The 26,302-nt window shown below is 43.5% G+C and overlaps 1 long non-coding RNA gene across 1 annotated transcript; it reads left to right on the plus strand.

The window, feature by feature from the left end:
* Positions 1-11,351: 11,351 nt before the first annotated feature.
* Positions 11,352-25,782, plus strand: LOC113928057. The gene is made up of 4 exons (XR_003521766.1): positions 11,352-11,455; positions 22,946-23,042; positions 24,747-25,087; positions 25,658-25,782. It is a non-coding gene; the product is annotated as an uncharacterized LOC113928057 (long non-coding RNA).
* Positions 25,783-26,302: the final 520 nt, after the last annotated feature.

The raw sequence follows: 26,302 nt of genomic DNA on the forward strand, positions 1-26,302 counted from the left end.
GGGCAGTAAGGCATTTCTCAGGTTTTTCTCATGCCCCTCCTCCAAGAGTCATTTCCCCCCTGGGGGGCACCGTCACCTCCATTGAGAATGCATGGTGTAGAGAACTGACTGTGTGTGCAGGACAGCAAAGTGAGGAAAACAGAACTGATCCCTGCCCTCAAAGGTTTACCATCCAACATGAAGTAGCTTTTGTCTTGCATCATCAACAATCCTAGTAAAAGAGAGAAACCAGAGGCTCTCGGTTAATTTTCTGTCTAATTTTCTGTCTAAACCGCCAAAGTTGATTTTAAGACCCTTCTCAATCCAGGAGTTTAGTAGCATTAGATCAGGTTTCAGTTCTGAGCCATCATCAGTGGGGGCTCTACATAGAAAAAAATTGGCAAAGACTTGTGGTTTGGGTGGAAATATGGTTTCACCACACATTTATGGCACGAAGAATAATTTCTGCTAAAAAAAAAAACTATTTATAATGAAACACGAGACAGAATGGAACAAATTCCTCCAAAAAATTAAAAATGTTTTTTTTCAATCACTTCTATTGAAAATCCATTCAGCGGGATTTAAATAGCCGACCCTACTCAAGATAATGTTTCACTTTCTTTAACAAGGGAAAGAATTTGAAGCTGAAAAGCCAACTGCTACTTCATTACTTTAATGGAAATCCCCTTGAATTCTATGATCCACTCAATCACAGGCTCATAGATTGAGTCACAAAATGGTACGAGCCCCCTAAGAAAGGGACTGAATGTGAAAGGCATTCCATTTCATGTTAGCGCCTAAGAACCCGTTATTGTAATGCTTCTGGTGGGCGTGGGGGAGAAAATGAAACCTGTGCCACGTTCCTTCTTTCAGCAAATATTTATTAAGTGCTGCTTTGTGCCAGGTACCATGTTAGGTGTTTTTTTAAAAAAAGAAGTCCTTTAGGGAAAGAAGTGACACTTCTCTGACATCTATAGGTGCCTGGTCTTATACTTCATATGTGAGGCATTCGAAATGCAGTATTGGAAAATTATTACATGGGGAGCAGGAAGGGGACTTGAGTGCTGGGTCCACCTCTGCATCTAGCTGTGTGAGCCTCTGTCAGTTATCTAATGTCTCTGGGACTTGATTTCTCTACCTGTAAAACTTAGAGGTTGATGTTAAATAGTGGTTCTCAATTATGGCTCTCCCTGGAGGGCTTCAAGGATATATGGGTGCTTGAGTCCTGTCCAGCACTAATTGTATCAGAATCTCTGGAGATGGAGCTTGGGGGTAGGTATATATATTTTTAAAGCTTCCCCCAGTGATCCTTCTAGCTCTGTCTGTCCTAAAAGCTAAAGACAAAACCCTAGAGAGGGACTCATCTAAAAACAAGATGGCAGTTCTGACTTCCTGACCATGAGCAATTCTCAATGGAAAGAAGAGGCCACGGTTTGCCTCCATGATTTCTAGTTTCTGTTTTAGCATATTTATGCTTTCCTTCCTCCTTCTCCCATTCCCATCTGTTTCCTTTCTCTCCTGACCCACTTGCTATGGCCTAGTGCCTGCTGTACTTTTCTTCTGCTTTTGGTAAAACATACAGGAGCATTCATTTGCAACTGAAAGAGAATTCATCTAGAGGGTTTCTGGTCTCAGGAAGAATGACCTGTAGCAGTAAAACGAAAGGCCCTCTAACCCTGAGAAAGCAGTCGTAGGCCCCAGGCAAAGAGCTTAGGATACTATTAAGAGTCAGGAACAAGGCTGACATGAAACCCTATAGATTAGTACTTACCCTGGCCATTTGGAAGAGTCATATGTCCTTGATCCCCAGTAGAAAATTAGATAAAATTTCTCCAGGATTTAACCTAAAAAGAGAAGAAATTTGGAATGGATTGAGAAGTCTTCTGGTCAAACACTTCCATCCAGGCTCCCAGGCCCATCAAGCCACTTTTTTACTTGTGGATGTTCCCCTTAAAAAAAAAAAAAAAAAAAAAGGAAATTCCATTACATTAAAATGTTCTTTTAAAGATGTCCAAACACTGAAAACCCCAGGTTCCTCTGCAAAGTCCAGTTTTATCTGCCTGAAGATGCTGAGCTATCTAACTTGAACACAATAACATGAACATAGAAGGTATTCAACGAATATCCCCTTCTCCCTTTTATGAAAGAAGTATGTTTTACATTGTTCCAAGTTAAAATGGGGCATTTTTGCTCCATACCTTTCTTTCAGTCCTGAACTAAAAGCCCTTCAAGAGACAAGAATTCTTCATCACTTAGCGGAGTGGTTGGCACTAGAATGAATGGATGGATGAATGGACAACTGTCTCATTGGAAATTTCTCTTGTAATTTTTTTCTTATATAAACTACCCTGCCTTGCTTATAGCCCAAACTGCACTATTTACCACCACAAGAATATCTGGATTATTTAGGAGTAAGTAACCCTCTGACCATGCCTAAATGGCAACCACACCGTTTGTTCTGTGACCAGATGACACCCTCATGACCTACAAAGTTGTTGCCCACAGTGGGCATGACATCCTATGACTTTCTACTCTGGGTCTCCCATCTGGCCCCGTCAAAATGCCCTGGTGCCTCAGTTGAGAGAAGGTTAGTTATTCATTCAGACCACATTCAATAAACTATTAAAATTTTTTTTGAAATAAATAAATATTCACAGGAAGTTGCAAAAATGTACAGAAGAGATCCCATGTACTCTTCACCAAATTCATCCAATTCACCAAACTACTATGCAATTTGGCAGAAAAACTTTTATCAATCTGTTCGTTTGAAGGAATGGGAGCTAGAGTGACCAACATACTTGGTTTGCCTGGAACTGAGGGGGTTCCCAGAACATGGGACTTTCAGTCTTAAAACTAGTCCCAGGCACATTGGGATGAATCAGTCACCCGAAAAATATTCATATTAAACTGCTAAGTAAGCCATATTTGAGGGGGGTGTATCGTGCCTCCCCTAGAATTGGTTTCTATCTCCCCCACTATGCTCTCTGGCTATTTCCTTTCTCCTGCTTGTAGACTGTCCCCTCCCACTACTCCGTACCTGTCTTTCCTCCCAGAGCTCTTTTTGAGAATTATCCCCTCACGTTTTCCTGAATCCCCCGTTAGCTATCAAAATTTGTATTTTCTCAAGTCATACTGCTGGTCTCAATAAGATATTGGGAGAAAAGCCTTTCATTCCAGTGCAGTGAAAAGACTCTTGTCCAGTGCTCCTGGGCAGGGAGCAGGGGGCAAGATTCACACCCCTCTCCTGCCACCGTTGGCTGAGTGACTTTGCAAATCATCTTCAAGCTCTGGGCATCTCACCCTGAAAGGAAGGGAATTGTTTGAAAACAAGCTTTCTCACCAAATCATACTACTGATATTTGGGGCCAATTATGCTTTGTTGTGGGGATGGTCTTCTGCACTGTAGGATGTTTAGTGGCGTCCCTGACCTCTATCTGCTGGATTCCAGGAGCACCCCTAAGCTCTGACAACCACGCATGTCTCCAGACATTACCAAATATCTCTTGGGAGTAAAATCCCCCTTGGTTGAGAACTGGTCTAAAATACTTCTAAAGTCACTTCCGGTTCCAAAAGCCTTTGACATAAGTTAGTCCCCAGTAAATTATTAGTGATTAATAGTTTCCCCTCAACTTCCCAAGAATATTTGCATTTTCAAAGTATTACCCATTTGGAAAAAAGTCCAGAAGCATCTTCACTGAAATAATCAAAGCAGCTCTGTATGGTGGTTGTAGCGATTTACTTCCTCCAAACCTCCTGCTCTTATTCTCATTCTTCCTCTTCATTGGGGGGGGGGGGGGGCTAATATCATGGTCACCTACAACCTTGAGTTATTTTTTCTTAAACTGGATGTTTTTCAGTCCAAATGAAATCAGTCAGTAGATTTTCAAGCCAGCAGGAGGGAGCCTGGGTTTAAACAGGAGAGATTACAGCAAAAACAGGGCCTCGCTAACTCACATCATGTTCTGCTTGCTATTAGATCTTTTCATAGAGTTGTATTTACTTTGACATTTTTATGCTGTATTTATCCCAATCAGGTTGTTTGGCAAACACAGGGTGTCTTCAAAATACTTTTCACACTGAAAGCATCCCTCCAGTTCAGGGTATCTCAGCTGGAACTAACAAAACCTCATCAACTCTCACCTCCCAGACGCAAAGTCAACGAAGAACCATCATCCTCCGACACTGGGTCTGGCTGGCTGAGAGGAGTCCTAGAGGAAGAACTTCTTAGAAAAATCTACAATACTTCCAAAAGCTTATGGATTATCCACTTTATACGAACATGCCGAAATTTGATTGCACCATATGACATTGTTGATGGCTGGCCGTTCTGACCTACCAAACCTACAGTTTCCTATTGTTTTCCCCTAAAAATATTCAGAAACTGTCAAGTAAATGAAGAACCACACCATTGGCACTGCCTTGATATAGGAAGTAGGTGGAAGGCTTACAAGGAGAAAAGGTAGGAACTCTGGCCTCTACAGGGGTAGGGGACCACTGAGGATGATGGTGACCCCACAGCTGACCTGACCCATGATGTCACTGAGAGGCAAATGGTGCAAACTGTGGCTCTGCCCTGGGCAGTGTGTAAGCTACTCGAGGGTAGGAACCATCTGCTGTTATACCATGTCTGTGTGCCTCACTCTGTGCCTTTCACACTGCACTGCACACAGCAGGGACCCAACAGTCACTGTGAGTGGGAACATCTGTCTGTCCTACGGTCAAATGATTCATTCCGACCTTCATTCATTCATGGATTCCTTCATCCAAGGTGTCTTTATCACCTAGTCTTTGCAAAGAGAAATGTTAGATAACGTGGTTGGTTCAATACTTTTGTCCCAGCTCTCAAGATATTTCGAGCCTATGCAAATTGGGCCTAAAGAAGTGGTTTCACCACTAGAATCCAAGTGCAGTGTGGTTCCATGTGAATGACTTTATCATTGAAAGAAGCAAACGGGGGGAATTCCCTTGAAGCTACATTCATGACCCCAGTCTCTCTGTAAATGACAGTACCCAGTTAAAGTGAAGGAAAAAGCCTACTTGGAAGAAAAAATATGTTTACTTCATTAATGACTAAATCTTCTCATGCTCAACAACTCATTTTTGGATTCTCAAAAACCACGAGTTTTCCCCTATTGTCAAAAATACACATGAGCTGACAAATGCTCCCAAAATATTCCAACATGACAAAGTCAGACTAAAACAGCGAGGGGAGCTAATTCTAAATCTTTTGGATTACTTTCGGGGGTCCTTTTATAGCACTTATGGTTTAGGACCAGAATTGACGTGGATCAGATCCCCTTACTAGTGGAAAGCCAATTAGATTCATTCCAAATTATTAGAGCTACCGGCTCTGATTGAGGTCAGTTGAATAAATAAATCGTTATTCAAGGGGAGGCTGTTCCATTTTCTATAGGAATTGCAACAAATTTCTCAAAGTCTGAAAACCTCATATGTTTTGATCATTTTCCTGTTTTGTCCTGACATTTGCATTCCTAATAGCTTCTTCTAACACGGCTTTGACTGGTGTTAAATGCCTGTCAGCAATTTGGCAGGACCATTCAGAGGAGGCCCAGCTACATATCAGCAGCATGTGGTCCTCCTGCTCTCTGGAACTCGCTGACTCTCTTGGCTACAATGATGGAAACCCTCTAACTTTAGCCTAGTTCCACTCTCTTCCCAAGAGAACCTGGCCTCTCATCTTGCTTTTGTAACCTCATCTTTAGGCATCCGAGATGTTCGGAGAAAGAGAAGACTCCTGGAGGACAGCAGGAGCTCTAGTAGAGGGCGAGGGTCAATGGGAGTCAGAGAACCTGGGTCCACATCCCACCTTTCTGCCTCCTTGTGCCACCTAGAGCCAGCATGCTCCCACAGCCCTCATCCACAAATCACAGAGCTAACTTAGATGACCCTAAAGTTGCTTCAAGTTTCAGTTCTCCACAATTCTGTGGCCAATGATGGAAAAAATATGCCTCTTTTCTTCTGCTCTCCCTACTTCCTCGCCTTTTCTCTCGCAATCGCCCTCCCTCTCTCTCTTCCATAGGGCTCGCTAAAAGCTGGCAAATGCTTCCCAGCAGCCAAATAGAAGTCATTACCAGAAGCACTGCAGCTAAACAGAGGGAAATGTTTAGGTAAGCATTATAATGGGCATGGAAATAAAGAGACCACAATTCAAAGCATAAGTCATCATAGATGAGAATGCACATGTTTGGGGCTAGGTTTATGAGAAATGAACGAGATGATGCTGTGCTGGCGAATCCCGGGCCTTGTGTTTTCTTAATGCCAGGAGTGATTTATTTTCTGGTAAACAGTTTTGCTCAAGTAGGGCATCCAATTACTACAAACCTTGTTTGGTATAAAAACTAACTGCATAGAAAAATATTGCCTTTGCAAGGTTTAACTGGTTGTTAATCCAAACATGTGGCAGAGCCCAAATTCCAGGGCTCAAAATACCCTCCCGATTCTCAGCAGCATCTGAACGTCCAGAGGAGATCATAATCATCACTCTCAATGAGGCATGACTCAGAGGTAGCGTATGGAAAGAGGACATTTCCAGAAAAACCATGGTATGGAAACCAAGCTGACTGGGGGAGGCAAGGCCTCCCTTAGGTAGAAGTTCTGCTCAGCTCCTTTGAAGTATGAGGTTGAGTTGCTTTGGGAAGATGAAAAAAAAAAAACTTTTTAAAATCCTCCTTTCCACACAAATCTCTTCACATACAGCTCTGTTCCCTGGGATGTTTCATCACCTTAAGAAATATATTTAAAACAGACACAAGTAAGAGTATCCTTTCTAAGTGAAGCAAAGCTCTAGGCTTTTATTTTTTTAACAAAAAAAAAATTAAATTGCCTTCTTCACATTCTCTGGGTTTGCCTCTCAGCATCCATGAGACCTAATTGTCATACTTTAAATATTTTGTTTTTAAGTAAAGAAAGCTTGAAAGACCTCGAGTGGGAAAGAAAAATGAGAGCGAGAGAGAGGAGGGAGGGAGGGAGGGAGAGAAATCTGGTCGTCAAGAAAATTTAGCTTCTGTGTCAAAAAATGTTTTAAAAAGAGTAAGAGATATGTTTAATATCCAGATCTTCCTGTTTCCCACATCTCTGTTCCGTGGGGCTTCCCGCTGGGCTAACAATTCTCAGGGACCTCTGTGAGGTGTCCGGTGACCACGGCTCCCCAAGGTTGCACATGCCCCTCGGGGCCTGCATGTCCTGGAGGATTTGCTTCAGATACTTGCCCTATTTCAAGGTGGCAGTTGGCAGTCAGAAGGATCCTAAATGACTCTGGAGCCATTGGAGTGGAAAGGAACGTGAAGTGTCAGCTTACCCCAGCACACAGACAAGAGGCTTTGCCACAAGGCCCCAGGCTCCTGGCTCCATGCACCGGGCTCTCGGCCGCAGGGCGTTCACGCCACCCGGAGTCATGGCGACCAGGGGACTTGGCCCGCAGACCCCCTCCGCTCAGCCGGCCCTCGCTCGCTCGCTAGCAGGCAGATAAGCAACCCGTTCCACCGCGCTGGTCCACACAGATCACATTATTTGCAGACTTCCCAAGATGGGGATTTCATAATCTTCCTTGGGTTGTTCACTCCAACGTCTCCTAACCCTTCCACCAGGCCCTGCTTCTTCAGCTCTAACCCTGATCTCTCCCCCTGACGCAATCCCAGTCCCTGGGTTTTTTTTTTTTTTTTTCTGTCTTCACTAGAAATGAAAAACAGCTGGACACCATCTTCTGCATACTAACGCTCCAGAAACTGGGAGACCATTATTAAATCAACCGGGTCCTTGTCTTCTCCAGGTTAAGGGACGCCCATGCCCTCAGCTTTCCCTCATACCTGGGGATTTCCAGCCCTTATTTTCATGACTTGCCCTGTCACTCAAATGGCCAAGGCCCAAAGTAGAAATCATACGAGGATTTGATTAATACTAAGTGTGTATGTGTGTGTGGCGGTGGGGGGGGGGAGATGATGTAGAGGAGGGAGGTTTGGCTCAGAGTTCCAAGTTAAGTTTTTACACTTTTTTTTGTTGTGAAAGACATCAAAACGAGTTTGTATAACATACGTGCACAGTTTATTTATTTATTTATTTATTTATTTATTTATTTATTTAAAGATTTTATTTATTTATTTTGACAGAGAGAGACACAGCGAGAGAGGGAACACAAGCAGGCAGAGTGGGAGAGGGAGAAGCAGGCTTCCGGACCCTGGGATCACGACCTGAACCAAAGGCAGACGCTTAATGACTGAGCCACTCAGGCACCCTATGTGCACAGTTTAAAAAACAAAAGATGTGAGAACTCAGGCACCCCGTGCCAGTTTTTTTTTCTGTTAACACTGACCTTGTGTTGGATTTTGCTTTATTTGAGAGGAGGCGAAGGGTCATTTCGCCACTGATCACATTTTATTTTTATTTTTATTTATTTATTTTTAAGATTTTATTTATTTATTTGAGAGAGAGCGAGAGAGAACATGAGCAGGGGGAGAGGCAGATGGAGAGGGAGAGGCAGACTCCCCCATCGAGCAGGGAGCCCAACTCTGGGCTCGATCCCAGGACTCTGGGATCGTGGATCATGACCCAAGCCAAAGGCAGATGCTTAACCGACTGAGCCACCCAGGCACCCCACATTTTAAATTGCATTTACATTTACATTGCACAGACTACATTTTAAACCAACGGTGCTCTTCTAACTCTTACACACGTGGTTGTTACCGAGTCTCTTTCAAATCTGACAATATTTAGCTGAGGCATCAAAAGTTTTATAAGATGGCCCACTCTAAAAAAAGCTGAACCCAGATCAAAAAAGTCTCCAAATGGGGAATGTTTTCAATGAGCCAACTTTACTAACAGTCTAGTTCTCGATTATTGAAATATTCATGTCTAAACTTAAAATACAATGTTTTCATCAGGAAATGTCAGGAAACAGGCCATTTAATCATGTTTCTATCAAACGATATTTGATGGTATCGTTTCCATCATCCAAACAAACTGCCAAGAATCAGATGTGCCTTGCATGAAAGATTCAAGCCGCCCGTGGATTTATTATCGTGAATTTTTTACTTCTCATCGGTCAAAAAGATGGCGCTCAGTGAAAGCATTTGAGATGAAGCGACCTCAGCAGACCACTGTCATTTTGAATATTTTAGGGAAAAAAAATGTGCTAACAAGGTGTCGTTTTATCATTGATCCGAGGCCCGTCATTTATGGTCAACCCGAATCTCTGCTTGAGTCAAAGGCCCGACGTTTTCCTGGACAAGAAGCCACAACTTTCAGTTGGGCCCACAGGGAGGGAGGTGTAGAGGCTTATTCTCAGGAGGCAGCTGTCAGTGCCTCTCCCCTGCACAGGTGGCCTGTCTCCTTGACCCAGAAGGAGCCTCAGTTTACCAGCTCACCTCTACTCATTCCAGAGCTCTCTGTTGCGAACTTCCCATGTCCTAGAAAAGAATTAGAAGTAAAAGCTGTGTTCTCACCACCCTCGTTATCTATTTTCCCTCAAGCAGACCGAGGTGTTTTTTACTTGTTGTTTTGTTTTGTTTTGTTTACTTCTCCTGCCCGCAGATTGCCTAGTGTGGCTGGGACTGTATCTAACTTGTTTCCTGTTTCTGGATCCTCCTCTCACGATTTGATCAAGGTTTGTGACTTGGTAACAAACTTATTTTTGTTTCTTTCAAGATTCTGCAGACTTAAAGTTGCTTGTTTTGTTTTTTTTTTTTAAAGATTTTATTTATTTATTTATTTGACAGAGAGGGAGAGAGGGAGCACAAGCAGGAGCAGAGGGAGAGGGAGGAGCAGGTTCCCCACTGATCAGAGAGCCAGACTTGGGGTTCAATCCCAGAACCCCGGGATCGTGACCTGAGCTGAAGGCAGACGCTTAACAGATGAAGTCGCTTTTGAACACAGACCTCAGTCGGCTTCATCACACGTGCCCAAGAAGCTATGCAGAGAGGTTGGCTTCCTGCATCTGGTCCCTTTATCCAATACCAACTCTTTCCCTTGGCTTCAGCTACAATATTTTTAAACCCTCTCCACCCATGCCTCCTGAGAATTTATAAAGACTGTTCACTTGTATTTTTTTCCCTAGCTAATGCCCACATTTTATTCTAGTTCCCCTTATTAAAATTGAGAAACATGCAGGATCTTTAAGTTTCTCTTTGATAGGGACTTCACTGTGGACACTTGTTACATTGGTTTCTCTCCACCTGTCAGAACCAAGGCCAGCCGATTTCCTATCAGTACAGCTGTTCCAGGCTCCAAAACAAGGCTGGAACCAGCCACCAGGCTCTGTGTAGGATCCAAGGCAGAGATGGGCTACCTGTCTTGGAAAAGAGAATCTTGGCCATCAGGCCCACCCACCTGATACCATCCTGGAGCTTCAAACTGGCCTTTTTAAGAGGGAAAGAGGTTGGGGGCGGGGGGGTGCGTGTGGAGAGAAAAAATAACATTGCAAAACTGATCTCAGCACTACCCGTGGAGTCATTAATGTGGTTTCTAGCAAACTGCTCATAAAATTCATGGCAGCAGCTAATTGCTACCATGTTCTTCCTCATATACTCTCATATTAAATTTGAAAGAAAGAAAGAAAAGCCCTTTCAAAGCCATATTAATCCATGCACAGCAGTGGAATGCGTGATCTAAAGTGAGCCTTTCACATCACCACAGCTATGTGGGCTGGCTGTCAAACGGTGGATTTCATGTCACTCACGATACAATGAACAATGCCTTTGCCAGCCGCGGGCTCCGCCTGGGCCCAGCTCCCTTGAAGCCCTCCAGCACGAGCCGGCACGGAGTGCCGCGTAAGCGTACACATGTGAGCGTCGGCACATGTGCGTGAGTGTGCATACGGGCCTCCGAACCGTCTCCAGGGAATTCAAGCTAAATCTTGGCATGTATCTTTTTGCCTCCACCCCCCACACACGTTTGCTTTCAAGTTTGCAGCAGAAGAGGGGTGGCCAGGGGCCAAGCTCTGGCTGCCGCCTTACCCTCTTGAAGATGTTTCGCTGCATATGCCATGCAATGTGCTAAGGAGACCAGCTTTGCCTCGAGGCAGCTCTTGCAAGGATTTAAAGAACCACAAACTCAACAAGCCCATCAAACTTCCTGAAATTCTCACTAGTAGAAGGCTCCTATCGCAATTAATTATTCCAAGCGCTCGGTCGGAACAGGGCGGCTCCTCGGCTGGTCGGCACTGCTGAGGCGCGTCAGTTGCTCTGGTCAGCTTCCATTTTGATTGGCCATGGTGTCTATCCTGATTGGGTGTGGCATCCATTCAATTGGCTTTGACATCCCTCCTGATTGTTAGAGTCGGCGTCAAGCTGATTGTTACATATTGCAAACGTATTAAACGCAATAAATGGAGCCAAGAACCAACGTGTTCAGATAATATATCAGAATAACTGGGTGACAGCTAGCCAAAGGCATGGCTAGGTCTGCAATGAGCAGCTCATCTGAAAATTTCCTGCTGTTGTATGAGAATAGAACCCTCTCCCAGGTATGAGATGTCATTGCAAAATAGCTACAGATCAATGTTTATTTTCCCAATCCTGCCTAAGCAGGAAAGCTAAAGAGGACTAATGTCAGTCTCCCTGGTGGGGAAAGACAGTCCACAGGCATCTTCCGGGTGACTACTTTATCTCTCCTTCCTGCCCCAGCCTCACGTTCTGTAAGACCTCAACATTTTCCATTACTGCCCCAAGCCTATTCTGGCCCCAACTCAGCCCTAATCAAGCCAGGCAGTAAGTTAGAAGCCCCATGCCAATTAATGGGCATGTTTGGAATTTGTTTGGAATTAGTCATGTAAACTGATGGCTTGTAGGAATGAGGTGAGAATTCTGTGCACCCCCCGCCCCCAAGACTTTAGCATTAGCTTCATTTTCTCAGTCGTTAGTCCTCCATATCCCATTAACTGCATGGGGATGAATGCCCTGCTCTGAACCACAGCCCTCTCACATGAGTCTCTACCCTCACGTAACATTAGTGACACCCTGTGACCCCTAGAAGTAGCTCAAAGCTTCCCCTCTTCTCCAGGTGGCTTCTCCAATCTCCTCATCTCTCTGCCACTTCCAACAGAAAGAGTTCTGGGATCATGGGGTCTCAGGACCAAGTTAGATCTCAGTCCCAGGCAACGAAGCTATGGCTGGGAGGAGAGGCCAATGGTGTGAACGTGGCCAGTGTTCTCTTTCTCCTGGATTCTTCTTTTTGGGTGCATCCTCACTATCAGAGTGGTGAAAGTAAAACCACATATAGGCCCAGGGATAAGAGGCCGAGAGACCTGACTTTAGGTCTTGGGTTGGAGGAGAAAAATGGGGTCATTACTGTTTACATCTTCAGGGATGACACCAGACAGGAATATGGGGCCAAAGTCTGAGTTAGAAATAAAGCCTGTTCCCTTTGCCCCTCTACCTCAGGAGCTTGTGGCAGTAACAAGCAGCAGGTCAAGTACTAGAGTTTCATGAGCTTGGATGAATTCATTTCAACAGACACATAGCTCTAGCGAGGCCTCTTTCCCTAGATTCAGGAGACTATTCACCATCTTCTTCCCTACGGGCTGGGGTTCTGCTTCTGATGGACAGAAGTTCTTGGATGCACAAGGCACTCACCCTCTAGACCAAGAATCTTGCCCCTTCCAAATACTCTTGCTGCTGAGACCCATCCACCATATTGGCACCCTCGGGTGTTTTCATCAACAGGCATTCAACTCAAGTTCCGCCACTCTCCTTGAGGGCCAGTCCTAGAATTGGCTTTACACCTCCTGACATGCTCCCCTCTTCTGCTTTCCTACCCCAGAAGGTTGACAGCCTTGCAGCCATGGCAGTAGAAGTGCTTGATGTATGTTCAAAAGCAGAATTATTGTCCACGGATCGTGAACATTACTATGTATCTGTGATTATGTCAGAAGAAAATAGCAAAACATGAGAAAATTATACAAATTAAATTTTCAGTGGATTAGAGTTCAAGCAATAGTGCTTATAAAAGTCTGTTGAGAGATTTGCTGTCCTCCCTGAAGATTTTAGATTGTCTGCTTTTGAGAAAGAAGTGTTCTCATAAATAATACAACCCAAGTGACCCAAGGTCTACAACCTTCTACAAACTTCTGTCTAATATTCATGTAAAATAACTCAGGCCTCTATTCTCTGTAACTGTGGGGAATTCAGTGACTCTCAAGTATTTCTCAGGATTTCTATAAGGTATTTACAATTTTTGGGAGCTTACCTATACCAATCAGCCCTAACCCCCTGTTCTTGGTTTCTCCCAATCTCTCTGTTTTCAGTCTGCGTTCTTATCTACACTACTGCTCCCAAGTGCAGATCAGCCTCCTTGTATTCCCCAAAGCAAAACCAACATTGCCTTGTGTGGAACAGACTTTGACAGTTTGGAACTCACATAGGGGGATTACAACAGAGGACAGGTTACAGTTAAAACTGGATATTGGTGACTATAATTGGATATTAGATACCGATATTAAGGAAGTTGATTGTCTAAGCCCTTCCTGAGGGCTTGAATGGCCAGGACACAGCTTCAGGTCTTGCACCAATCAGAGTGCCTCTCTTACCACGTTTCTCCGCCAAGCTTCTGCCTGCCGGCCACCTCCCTTTCCCCAATAGCGAGCCCTGAGGCGAGCCCAAATGACATTGAAATTTTCATAAAAATCATGCAAAGCTATTTTATGCCTCTCTTTAATTCAAATGCATCCATATAAATAAAACATGTTGTATAACCAAAGCCTCATTAAATTGTTTTCTTAAAAAAAAAAAAAAGAGCAACTCCATTCTTAGTAGCAGGTCTGTCTTCCTTCTAGGAAGTGGCATGACTATAACTTTGAAAAGCAGCACCTTTCTTTCTTTGGTTCCACCCTGATAGGGTAATCCAAGGATTTATTCCAATCACTGTAGAGGGCTTTTAGTGTTTCTAGTTTTCTTAAACATTTCCAGGTGTAATTTAAAGGTATCCTTGTAGCTGGAAGAGAAAGGGGAGACTGTCCTAACAAACTAAGGTGGCCTTTTGTTTGATGTATGAATGAACAGAAGTTAAGGTGATACGGACTATGCTTGCCGTCTCAATGGGGTGAGTCCTCAAACTGGACTTCAAAAGAAGAGGATTATTTTGTAGAAAGGGAGGTTGCATAACACAAGTCAAGGAGATAGCTCTCCTAGAATTCAGAAGGCTGCTGCTGACAGGTTGCTGAAGAACACGTGTGTGACGGGACCAGGCCCCGAGGAAGGGTGGGGGAGGCTGTGGTCAGCTGCACCACATGGAGGATGCCACCCAGATGGAGATGATGGGACATGCCAAGAGCAGAGTGTCTGGCCAATGCTAGAATTTGAAGGAATTTATTTCATGGCCTTGCGGGTCGGGCAGGAAATCCATCTCATGGGGGTGGGAAGATCTTAAAAAGGAGTGGGGAGGCAGTTATTGTTGTGATGGAAAATTCTCTATTGATCCCAAGTGAAGGAAAAGAAGGAAATGCCTCAATTCGGCCAAATCGTTTATTTGGGGGGTTTATTTATTTTTAAATATAAAATAAAATGAATAAATGAGTACAGGGTACTGATTCCTATACCCCATTTTAATAGTGGGGGGGGCCTAGTGTAACTAAGGACAATTAAAAGTTGGTCTGGCATGAAGCAATGTTTGAGAACTTTATTATCCATTTGAAGAAAAGGAATCACAAGAGGAGACCGTGTACTCTCTTAAGGCTGTCGCAAATGTGTGCAATCTGACTATGACTAATTCAGATCTCAAGAAATCCCCTCTCTTAACTCCATACAACACAGTCTTCTTGTGGTTTCAGCCCCTTCCCGAAATAACATTGGAACCACCCACATCAGAGGGTGAAGTAAGCGGTGCAGGGAGGGGGATATTGGCTGAAGGCATGGGATCACCTTTGAGATATTTGGGTGTCCTTATGAGCACTTGGTGGCTTGTTAAACTCCACTTTAATTCCTAGTTGGCTTGACACTTGGGTTCTTATTTTCAGATGAATCCTAAGCCATTTGACCAAAAGGATGACATAAAGTATATAAGACACCGAGAGGATGACCCTACTTTAATAGATAAGGAAAGCAAGCCAGCTGATGTGTCACTCAGTGCAAAAAGTCAGGAGGCTAAAGCACAGCCAGTTCCTGGAGCAGCTCTGATTCCATGCCCAGGAGGTTTTACGTGGAAGTCCCAAGCATCCCTTCACTGGATAGAAGTCAAGTGACATCACCACCTGGTTTAAAAAAAAAAAAAATTAATACATTGAAATAAATCATTATTCTTGCAGAGGAAACTCTCAGAAGTGTATTTAAGAAATAGGGACAAAGATGAACATTAAATCCAACCAGTACATAGCATGAATATACAAGTTAGCCTGAACTGGAAGAAGAGTCAGGGAGATCAGTGTCTTGATGGGGTGACTAGTGGTTCTCGCTTCCCAGGACATGGAACTTTGAGTGCTAAATCTGGGAGACTTCCGAATAAACCAGAATAGTCACCCTGATCCATGGTGAGTGACGCAAGTGGCAATACTAGAGTCAGAAGAGATCTTTTTGTGGCGGGCACGGACTAACTATCCAGGGAGAGGTCTAGAGGTTGGTTTCAATGCTGTATGTTTGAAGGATGGTAGAATGAAAGCAGAGCTCTCTGACTCCTGTTTTGCTTTTGTTCTGTCTGAAAAGAAGAATGATCTTCAGGCCAAGAAGAATAAACTCAAAATTGGTTAAGGGTCTACCAAAGCTCAAGATGAATGTAGAGCTAATACGTGCTGATCCAGCTGCCCTAAATGAAATCAAGAGTGCTAGTCCAGGAACTTTCAACCCGAAGGAAATGGCAATGAAGCTACCAAAGCCATGTGGACAATATTTAAAGAAGAGTTTCCAAACTCGAGTGTGCTTGATGTCTTCCAGGGAAGCCTGTTGGAGATGCAGATTCCTGGGTCCCACCTTCAGATAGTCTTATTTGTTATGTCTCAAAGACGGGAATCAGCATTTTCTATTAACACTCCAAGTCACTCTCCTAAAGGTGAGCCTTTAATGGTCCCGCTCTTTGGAAAACACTTTTTAAAATAACATTGATGAACAACCAATTGGTGAGGAAACAACTGGTCAACACCAACTGGTGAATAAACAAACAAACAAAAAGAACAGATTAGAGATTAAAGAGGAACAATAAATAAATGGAGGCGGATGTGTGGATGCACATATAAATTTTTTAATTTTCAAAGAAGATGCGTCTAACATGGATTTCACAAAATACAAAATACAGCCTAATGAGCTAATGAGGTCCTATCAGACTCAGGGCGATGCCTCTCAGGGTGCGCAAAGCAGCTGGTGGCGGCAGGGGCCAAGGGGTGGTCGTCTGGCGTCCAGACTCCCTACAGACCTTTGGGCTGAGCGCTATTCTGAACGATCTCTCTGGAGTCAGTGCCTCCACCCAAAAGAATTAGCTTCAAGGTAAAAATCAAAGATACCCCAGCAAACCAAAGCATAATATATGTCACTTGTGTATATTTTTGTCATCAGGGGGCTAGACAGTTGCAGGTATGCAAATCAGAGTCCTGGAAACCACACCACTAAAAATGCCTCAGCTAAAACCTCCCTGCCACCCAGACAGCCTATATTCTAATAATGGCATTTCCTTCCTATCTGGTTGCTAATTCTCTGAGAGGCAAACAGAGAAGAAATGAGAAAGAGAAGAACTGCCAACTAGCTCTGTAGAAAAATTCCTGCCCGATTAAGATTTTTATCTCTTCTTAACTTTGGTTTCTGAAATAATAACTAACATGTGCATAGCTCTTTATTCCTTAACAAAGTCCTTTCATGTATATTACTATCTCATTTCATCCTCCCACCAGCCCTGAGAAGTAGGTAGAAGAAATGATTTAATGACATCTGGGCCCTCTGGGCTAAAAAGGGGCAGGGTGCAAATAATCAGAGCTGGGGCTTGAACTCAAGTCTCCTGATTGCAAACCTGAAACCGTTACCTTTGAACCGGACAATCGCCTCCTTAAATGCTTTGTGGAAAAGGAGGCGGTGCAGATTACTTAACGAGCTAATTCCTCCATTGAAGGAAGAAATGGCTCAGACAGTTGTGGCTGCTCTCCTGATCACTGTTATGTTTGTGTTTGCTTTTTCTTGAAATTAACTTCATTATGTTCCTGAGTGATGGATGCCAACACATATCTGCAGAGAATTACAATTTGCGCTGGAAGGAAGCTCCCTCTTGGCCTTCTTGCAAGACCCAGCAAGGAACCTGATGGAAATTGAGCCTGTCATTAATGAGACAGGGCAATTTGGCTCAGAGAAAACAATCTCCTAAAATGACTGTGTCAGCAACCTCATTGTGCTCCCCACCAAAGCGGAGGGGGGACAAGTTCCCAGAGGGCAGGGGAGCCCCATGATTAAATGTTGATCTGCTCCACGGTGCCCAACACCATGTCATGAACAAAGTGGGTGCCCAGGAATGTCTGTGGAACAAACAATTCAGGATGGCTACACATTTTGTCAGATCGAAAGAGGTGCAGAGAACAGAGCCAAAAAATAATTCAAATCTAGGGTTTTGATCCCAGCTCCAGCCTGGCTGTTCTTCTTTCTCATGGGTGAAGCAGTGTAATGAAGGAGAGGACAAGCCAAACATCTTATTTCTCAATAATTTATACAAAACCCGCCCAAGGAGGGTGGGCAAGTAAAGCAATTAAACCAACATAGGTGCATTAACAACAGAGGGGAAGCAGTCTGAATTCAAAACCGAGAATACTAGCTAGGAGAAAAAACAGTTTAGATCACTTCCCTTTGTAAAATGATCCTCCTGGCTAACATGAGCTTGACTGTATGTGGAAGGGTTAAATGCATTACCAGCTGGCAAATGACCTTCTTGAGAGAGAAAGGGGAAGCAAGAGAGGCCAACGCTTTCAGAAGTAACTTGTTTAATAAAAATAATCTCCCCCTCGCATTTCTGACACCACCAGGCAGTCACACCATCCTGCCTCGGGTCACTAGATGTGGCTCTGTGAAGTGAGAGGAAATTATAGAAATCCATCATGGCTGAGTTTTCCAAACTGGTTATTACCTGCCGCGTTTTATCTTCCAAACAGTCCCTAGATTTAATTGCTTGGTTGTAATGAATTAACCTCTGAGGTCCACAGTAGCATTTATATTGTGTTCAAAGGGAAAGTTACAGGTTCTGAGCCCTGTTCCTGGAATGTGCTCTATCAGACCAAAGCGTCCTTGCTCAGTCCTGGGGAACTCTGGTAGACACTTGTCACCAGAGGGCACACAGATATCCAGGCAAGGGGATACACAAAGAGACTCAACTGACCAGAAGGAATCAATGCACACCCTCCATGCTGAGCTCAAGAAGGAAGAAGAATAGGCGATGACCACGGGGGCTGTCACTCTGCAAATAGATGTTAAAAGCACGAGCTTCAGAGGACATGGGTCTTACTCTCCTGCCTCGTTTATCTCTCTGTCTCCTCTGGACCATGCCCATCAATGAGTAAACAGACTCTACCATCTCTCATCTGCAAAAAGGGACTCTCTTGGCCCCCATATCTTGGCTATTCCTTAAAAACAAAAATTTTCTAAAGATTTTATTGATTTATTTGACAGAGAGCACAAGCAGGGGGAGCTGCAGAGGGAGAGAGAGAAGCAGGCTCCCCGCTGAGCAGGGAGCCCGATGTGGGACTGGATCCTAGGACCCCGGGATTATGACCCGAGCCAAAAGCAGATGCTTAACTGAGCCACGTGGGCACCCCCAAAACAAGTTTTTTAAAAGCATTTAAGAACGCTCCTCTCCCTCTCTACTCAAACTTTTCTTATCAGTTACCATCAACCTTCCATCAAGTCAGATTTAACAGACACTTTTGTGGGTTCATCTTCATCACCTTTGTAGTGGCATTTGATGCAGGGGATTGCTCCCACCTTCTTGAAAGTTTCCTTCTAGATTCTGTGAAGCCCTCACTCCCCTGGTTTTTCTCCCACCCCTGGGGCCGCTCCTTCTCATCCCCCTTTGCCGGTTCCTTTTCTCCCACTTACTTATCAGTAATGATCCCTCTTCTCATTTCTCTGGATCTTTCTTCTCTAGAAATTCTCATCGGTCCCTGTGACCTTAAATGCCATCTATGCACCGATGACTCTAATATACTTCTGACTTCTCTGAACTTCAGACTAGCATATTCATAGCTTCTCTAGCTCAAATCCAAATTCTTGAGTATTCACCATCTCAGAAAAGGAGTCCTGCTTTTCTCTTGCTTAGAACCCACTGGCTAGTCTTGTTGGTTCTACCTTCACAGCACATCTCAAATAAATCCACTTCTACTCTTCATCCCTGTTAGCATAACCTAGCTCAAGCCACTGACTTAGCACAGAGGCTCCCAACACTTGTTAAGGCTTCTACCTGAGCTCCGTTTCTATCCACTTGTCACACAGTAGCCTTTGACCCTCAAAGCAGGCTCACACTCTTTCTCTGCACCTACTCCAAACTTCGTGGCCTGCTTTCTGTTCCTCAAATTCACCAAGCTCTTTCCCACCCCAGGACCTTTGCACTTGCTCTTTTCACTGCCTAGAATGCTCTTTCTTCTGATCTCTTTAGGCCTGGTTCCTTCTCATCATTGTGACAGTAGTTTAAGTGTAGCTTTAATGTCACCTCTGTCTGACGCTACCTACTGAAACCAGCTCAGAGACAATTGTGGTAATCTAGGAGAAAGGTTATGCCCCTTAGACCAGGCATATGGAGAGAACCTGATGGATTTGAGAAACATTCTTTGAGGTATAATCGAGAGTACTTGGTGATATTTGTATGTGGAAGAGGGGGTAGAAACTGAGGATAACACCCAGATTTCCGACATGGGAACCTGAGCGGGTAGTAATGTCTTTCACTGAGATGGAAAAGACTGCCCAAGAACAAAACTTGGAAGGGATGCCTAAGAGTTCCTTTTTGGACATGGTAAGTTTGAGATGCCTGCGAGATGCCTAAGTAAAGAGTCAAGTAGGCCCTTAGATGTGTGGTTGGAGTGCAGAAGAGAGGTCGGGGTATTTCCAAGTTTGTAGTAGATGCCTTGAGACTGGGGGTTGTCAGCATAAATTGCATTTAAAATCATGAAAATGGAGCAAGTTGTCTCGGGAAAGAATATACGGAGTGCGAAAAGGACCGAGGCACTCCAGCGTTTGGAGATAGTGTGGAAGATCTAAAAGAGATTGAGCAGGAATGGCCAGAGAGAGTACAGAATGTGGTCATCTAGGAAAAGGCCAAGAAAAGAAAGTCTTGAAAAGCAGGGAGTGATCAATTATGTCAAACACTGCAGAGATGATCAGGAAAGATGTGCCCTTTGGGTTTTACACAGAGGAGGCCACATGTGGCTTTAGCAAGAGCAAGTTTGGGCTAGCGGTAGGAGAAGACAGACTGAGGTTGGCTGATGAGGAAGTGGAAGCAGACCGTAATGCTTTCAAGAAGCTTGACTATGACGGTAAAATGGGACAGGGTGAAGCTAGTGAGGGTGATAGTATCAAGGAGAGCCATTTGTACAAGTGGGAAGCTAACAGAATGATCCAGACAAGGGGAAAATGTTGAAGATATAAGAGAGAAATGAGATTATTAAAAGAGTAATGTCCCTGAGTCCCTGGGAACTGTTGGGTCTAGAGCATAATGCAAGCTTCATATATAGTTTTAAATTTCCTAGTACCCACATTAGAAAACATAAAAGGGAAAGAAGTAAAATTAATTTCAATAATATATTTTGTTTCATACAACATACTCAAAATACCATTTCAACATGCAATTATTACTAAGATACTTTATATTCCTTTTTCATACTAAGTATTTTATAGTTAGAGCTCACTTCAATTCAGACTAGAGTCATTTCAATAGGTGCACTTAATAGCACCTTGTGGCTGCTGGCTACCATATTGGATAGTGCAGGTCTAGAGCACAAGTAAGGGGATTGATTGGCCTTTGCTGGAGAAGAACACTTTCCCCATTGAAAGATAGAAAGAACTCAGAGCATAGATGCAGGAGGGTTTGGAGATTGGGTGGTGAATGGGTGAGGGAGAATGGAAGGAATATCAAAGACCATTTAGTATAACCACTTCTACATTACTTAATCTTTCCATCAATATACCTCTTCTCCCTGGAAATTTCCTTTCACTTCCATAGTACTTTGGGAGGCCACTAGGCTTCTTGAGTCATGGAAGGTAGGTAATTTTCACATTGAAAAGCCTCCCATAATATCTAAACAACCCCCTTTTTAAACAATGTAAGGACCTTTTTTATACATTCTCTTCTCATATGTTTAGAGAGACAAAGAAGCATTCAGCGGTAAAGCAAGGGTAAGCTCTGTGTCCTAAGCCCAATTTAGCCACTGACCCTTCTGCATGCTGGGCAGTTCACGTCATAGACAGGGTCTAAGCAACAAGCATAAAAAAGAAAAAGAAATAATACAAAATAAATGCCCACATACACAAATCAATAATAATAATAACAACAATGACAACAATACACATGGGACCAACCGCAGCCTCCTAGCATTGGCAGTTGATGACCCCTCAAACCTATTTTTCATTCATATAAGCTTCAGCAAAGCACCAAGTGTGATTCTGCCTAAGCCTTTTCCTCCTTTCCCTGCAAACCCACATGGACTTTGAGGTAAATCTAATCCACATGTTTCTGATTCATTTACACTTAACTCATCAAAATGTTGTTTTCTAACAGCTATTTGATGGTCAAGAAGTCTTTCTTAAAGCTCCTTTTTTAGAAAAAGGATGTTGTGGTTTGCCAAGAGAAAAAAAAGCTGAGTCCCAAAAGATTTGAACTCGGCTTGAAACTCAGGAATCGTGAAGTTCGGACCAAATTTGTCCCAATGCTTTCTCATTATTCCTAATAACCTTTTTCCCCCAGGTGATTTTTCAACTCTCCCTTCACTGATGGACAGAGTGGGAAAGGCTTGAGCTGGGCAGTTGCTGATCCAGCATCAAATTTTAGACAAGTCAAACTAGAACTTAGGACACGCTTGGAAAGGACAGGTTTCTGGCAATTCATTCCCCCTCCCTTGAAATTCCCTTTACCTCCATGCTTTACAGTAAGCCTCTTGTCAGCTAAATGGCAACTCCTTGACTCACCCAGGGCACTTCCCCTGTTCACGAGCTGCTCCCCCTAGGGTGGGGCTATTCATGGCACCACTTCTTTCTTCATGTCCCCCTTCTCAATGAACGCTCTATGTCAAAGGGTACAGGAAAGCAAAACTCCCAGAGCATGAAGAATTTCATGGCCCTGCAAAGAAACAGAAGATACATTAGGTCAGATGTTAGGCTGATAAACTCACCAACTCCCTTTAACTTAAGACTTTAATTAAAATGACCCTTGTGAGGGGGATTAAAAATAAACACTCATTTATGGCTTCACTCTGGAATCCCATAAAATCTACATGAATATGCTACTTCTGGTTTATTGTAGCTTCCTAAGACACCCTGCCCAGATGGATTTTATTCCTGCCATTTGGAATGAAGACAAATCTCTAGCAGCCCTCACAGGCTTAGAGACTCTGATCTTCCTCTATGTTTGTTTCCCTTTGGGCAGCTTCCAGACATGGGCCATTGAATGCATGGTACAATGGCAAGATGAGTTTATGAATTCTCTCTGCTGAAGGAGCAAACTGTGTAGTCTGGCAGCAGTAACTAGGACACAATAAGTGTCCAAAAATATATGTGTTGAATTAGTCTATATCAACAAGACTCAATGAGTCTGTAGACCTACTAGAATAAAGAAGAGGAATGATATTCATAGTTTGCAAAGCGAAAGAAGAAAATGAAGGGGTACAAAGGGAAATGGAATGAAGAGGAATGCAGAGGGATGGTACCTAGTAAAGTCATTTTGCAGGCATCTTCAACCATTCAGTGAGTATGCATGACCATTTCTAGAAAGTTTTACCAAGGTGACAATGGATAAGACAGGATAACCCAGACTTCGTGAAGTACACAAATATAGTACTATTTTGTTATTATCCATTTAGGTGTATCTAAGTGAAATTTTCCCAAGAGGACCTGATACTCTCACTGGAAAGAAGTTAGAATAATGGAAGAAATGAGGGACACACTTTGGCCTGGAAGGTAGGTTTTCTTGTTTCTTTTGGGGGCTAGAGTTCACCGGACCCAGACTCTAAGACATAGATAGACTGGATCCATTCCAGTGGTGGAAATCGGCTCTCCCTGAGACAATGGAAGGAGCTAATAGCAATGACAATGTAGAGAGGTGGTCCATTTCTAGGCAGCCAGTATGCAAGGCAGCAGTTATGAAGCCCTACAAGTTTCAAGAAGGTATATCTGGATTTTCAGTAATGCTAGTAAAGATCAAGAACAAGTTTCCATGTTCTTGTGAACTTGAGGTGAGCAGCGTCCCATCCTGATGGTGCTGCTGGGTCAACAGCAGATACCTGGATGAGATAGCAGAAAGGCAATCTCAGAATGTTCTGCACTGAGCCAGAAGCAAGATGAGAAGATAAAACTGGAGGATTTGTTCAGAACACAGCATCTGAGGGATATTTGGGGGTGGTTTGTGTCCAGCAAGTATACAAGCATGGACTCACGCTCTAACAATTTGGACATTAAGAAAACATAACTCGGTTCTTTAAAAAACCTGAGAACATATATGATGACATGAAGAGTGCCTTCCTGAGGGGTCCCAGCCAGCTCCTTAGTTACCTTGTCAGTGTCTTGGGCTTTAGAGAGATTCCTCCACATTTAAAACCACCTTCTTTGCCTTCTTCTGCCATCATAGAATCTTTTTCTGAAGTAAAAGAGTCAGAACTGAAGGTCAATTTGTATTAAAAAATGTAAAGAAGGCAAAGCTTGTATAACCCAAGTGATACTCCTGGATATCCATGGAATCTCCAGCCTGGTGGAGGTGGTCCTTCCCTGAATCAAACAACCACTGGAGCTCTTATTCCATATCCAGGAGGAATCCCTCTAAAGCTACATGGCTTGGTCCTCCTCTGGGATGCTCCTCAGGAGCCCCCTCCCACTCTGACCAGCCTCTGACCCCCTACTCCCTATTTACTCATCATGGAGGACAGTACAGATCTTTAGTCTTGTCCCTTACTCTTCAGGGATAGGGAACCTTTCCACATCCCCTTCAACAACAACCTAAAAAATTCAGTTGCTGCTCATTAACTGATGGGCTCATTTACATATGTGGCAGGAAAATATTATTTGTTATCTGTCATTTCTGCCCCCCCCACATCTCCTATAGAGAGTGAATCCTAGAAACTAGAGGGTCTTTAGTAAACTGAGCCCCATGCTATCATTCTCAGAATAATGGACTTTCACATATCAATGGCAGTATGATAAAGGACAACATTTTCCGAGCTTTCCTCACTATGACTCATAATAAGAAATGTGTTTTATGCTACAACTCCCCCCACCGCACACACTTTTTATCTCACTTTTTAAAATTTTTATCTCTTTTTTTAAAAGATATTTGATTTCACCCACTAAATTGATTTCACAACCCACTCTTGGTTTATAACCAACCCATAGTTTGAAAAATACTGAAAAATTGGATTGAGGAAGGGGTGTGTGTGTGTGTGTGTGTGTGTGTGTGTGTGTGTGTGTGTGTTGAGACACACAACCTGTGTGGTTGAGACCGAGAGGTAGAGAGAGAGAGAGAGAGAGAGAGAAGGAAGAGTTGAACGAAAGGGACGAAGAAGTAGATCTGGGAGGGTCAGGAGAAAGGGAGAATGCATAGCTTAAGAGTAACTTTGGGGCAGATCATAGAGGTCAAACGCAGATTTTTATTGCCTCCTCTCTAATTTCCAGTAAAATCTGCATTCTTCAGGGATGCCCTGTGGATTGGCTTGGTAGGGCTACATACAAAGCACCATAACCTGGTTCAAGATTGGCAGAAAATAAAGCCAGAGGAAAGCAGGAGCATATGGCCTGGGTGTATTAACAGGCCAACCATCTACATTCCATGCGACCCAGTGCACTGGACAGTCAACAGAGTTTAGAGAAGAATGGCAGCTGTGTGGGATGGAAAGAAGGAAAGTTAGGGAGTCAGGAGGCCTGGGTCCTCGTCTGGGATGTCCTCTACATGGCACAGAACCACGATGCCAATTCATCATTCTGGGCCTCATCACCACCTGCAAAATGGAAGAATTGTAAGATTTGTAAGGTCCTGTCCACCCCTAACTTTTGAAGATTCCTATATTGTATTCCTTATCTGTAAGACATTTACAACCTTTGAGATCTTTATTGATCCAGTAGAGTTTCCCTTGTTCACCTTCTTTGAATTTTGTGCCAAACTAAGCCTCAGTGTTGGAAGATCACCTCTGATACATATATAACTGTGCATGCCTCCTTCCCACATATACATATCCCCTTGTACACACACACACACACACACACAAATTGTGAATGTGCTTCTGACCCTCCATATCCATCTCACCCTGCTCTCTGACCCCAGAGACTTAGGCCTGTATAAACCCAACCAACAGACTCCTGGGCCTTCTACTGCCCACAGGGGCAGTGGGGAACCCTGACAGGGACTAGGCGAGGATGAAGAGAGCGGACTCTGGAAACTTATTCTATTTATTCTAGATATCCTAGGAAATTTATTTGTTCAGTTCTCTCCCTGTGAGGTTGCCCTGGGCTGCCACGCCCCCCCCCCCCCCCCAGAAATCCCCTCCTTTCTGGTTCTGATAACCTTTCCTCACTTCTTCCCCCTCCAGGCCTGGGGGTGGCAACGGCTCTGCTGCTTCTGGCTCTTGGGTGTGTCTCTCTCTCTTGAGGTGCCTCTACCTGTCACCTGTACCTGTGGAATAAGGCCTTACAAATAAACTCTCATAAACCGACCCTAATTGGAGTGTGTCATCTGTCCCTACAGAGACCTGCTGTGAGAGATTCAAAACAGATTTCCAGACTTCACCTTTGAAAATTGGTGACAGAAAGAAGAAAAAGTCAATGGGTTTTAGTTGCTTTAGAAGCCACAGGTTTATACACTTTTAAACACACATTTTTATGTGATGTAAAAATTTTGGTTCTTCAATAATGTTAATATTAATTATTTTTGTGTTTTTCAATAGTATTAATAAATATAGATTGGGCAAAATAAACAAAATTAGAATTGGTGATAGAAGTATTAGGGGGAATATCAGTTCTTAAGATGGGACCAAAGCTTGAATCATAAAATCTATCAATAAATCCTCATGAAGTTTTATAAATCCATGTACTCCTTATGGTCATATGATTCACCTAATCAGGGCATTATATTGAGCCTCTTCTCTGTAAAAAAAAAAATATATGTATGTACTTATGCACATACACACACATATATACATACATACACACATACACACAAAAGCCCATCCACCATG

This window comes from Zalophus californianus, chromosome 7, assembly GCF_009762305.2.
Source record: "Zalophus californianus isolate mZalCal1 chromosome 7, mZalCal1.pri.v2, whole genome shotgun sequence".
NCBI lineage: Eukaryota > Metazoa > Chordata > Mammalia > Carnivora > Otariidae > Zalophus > Zalophus californianus.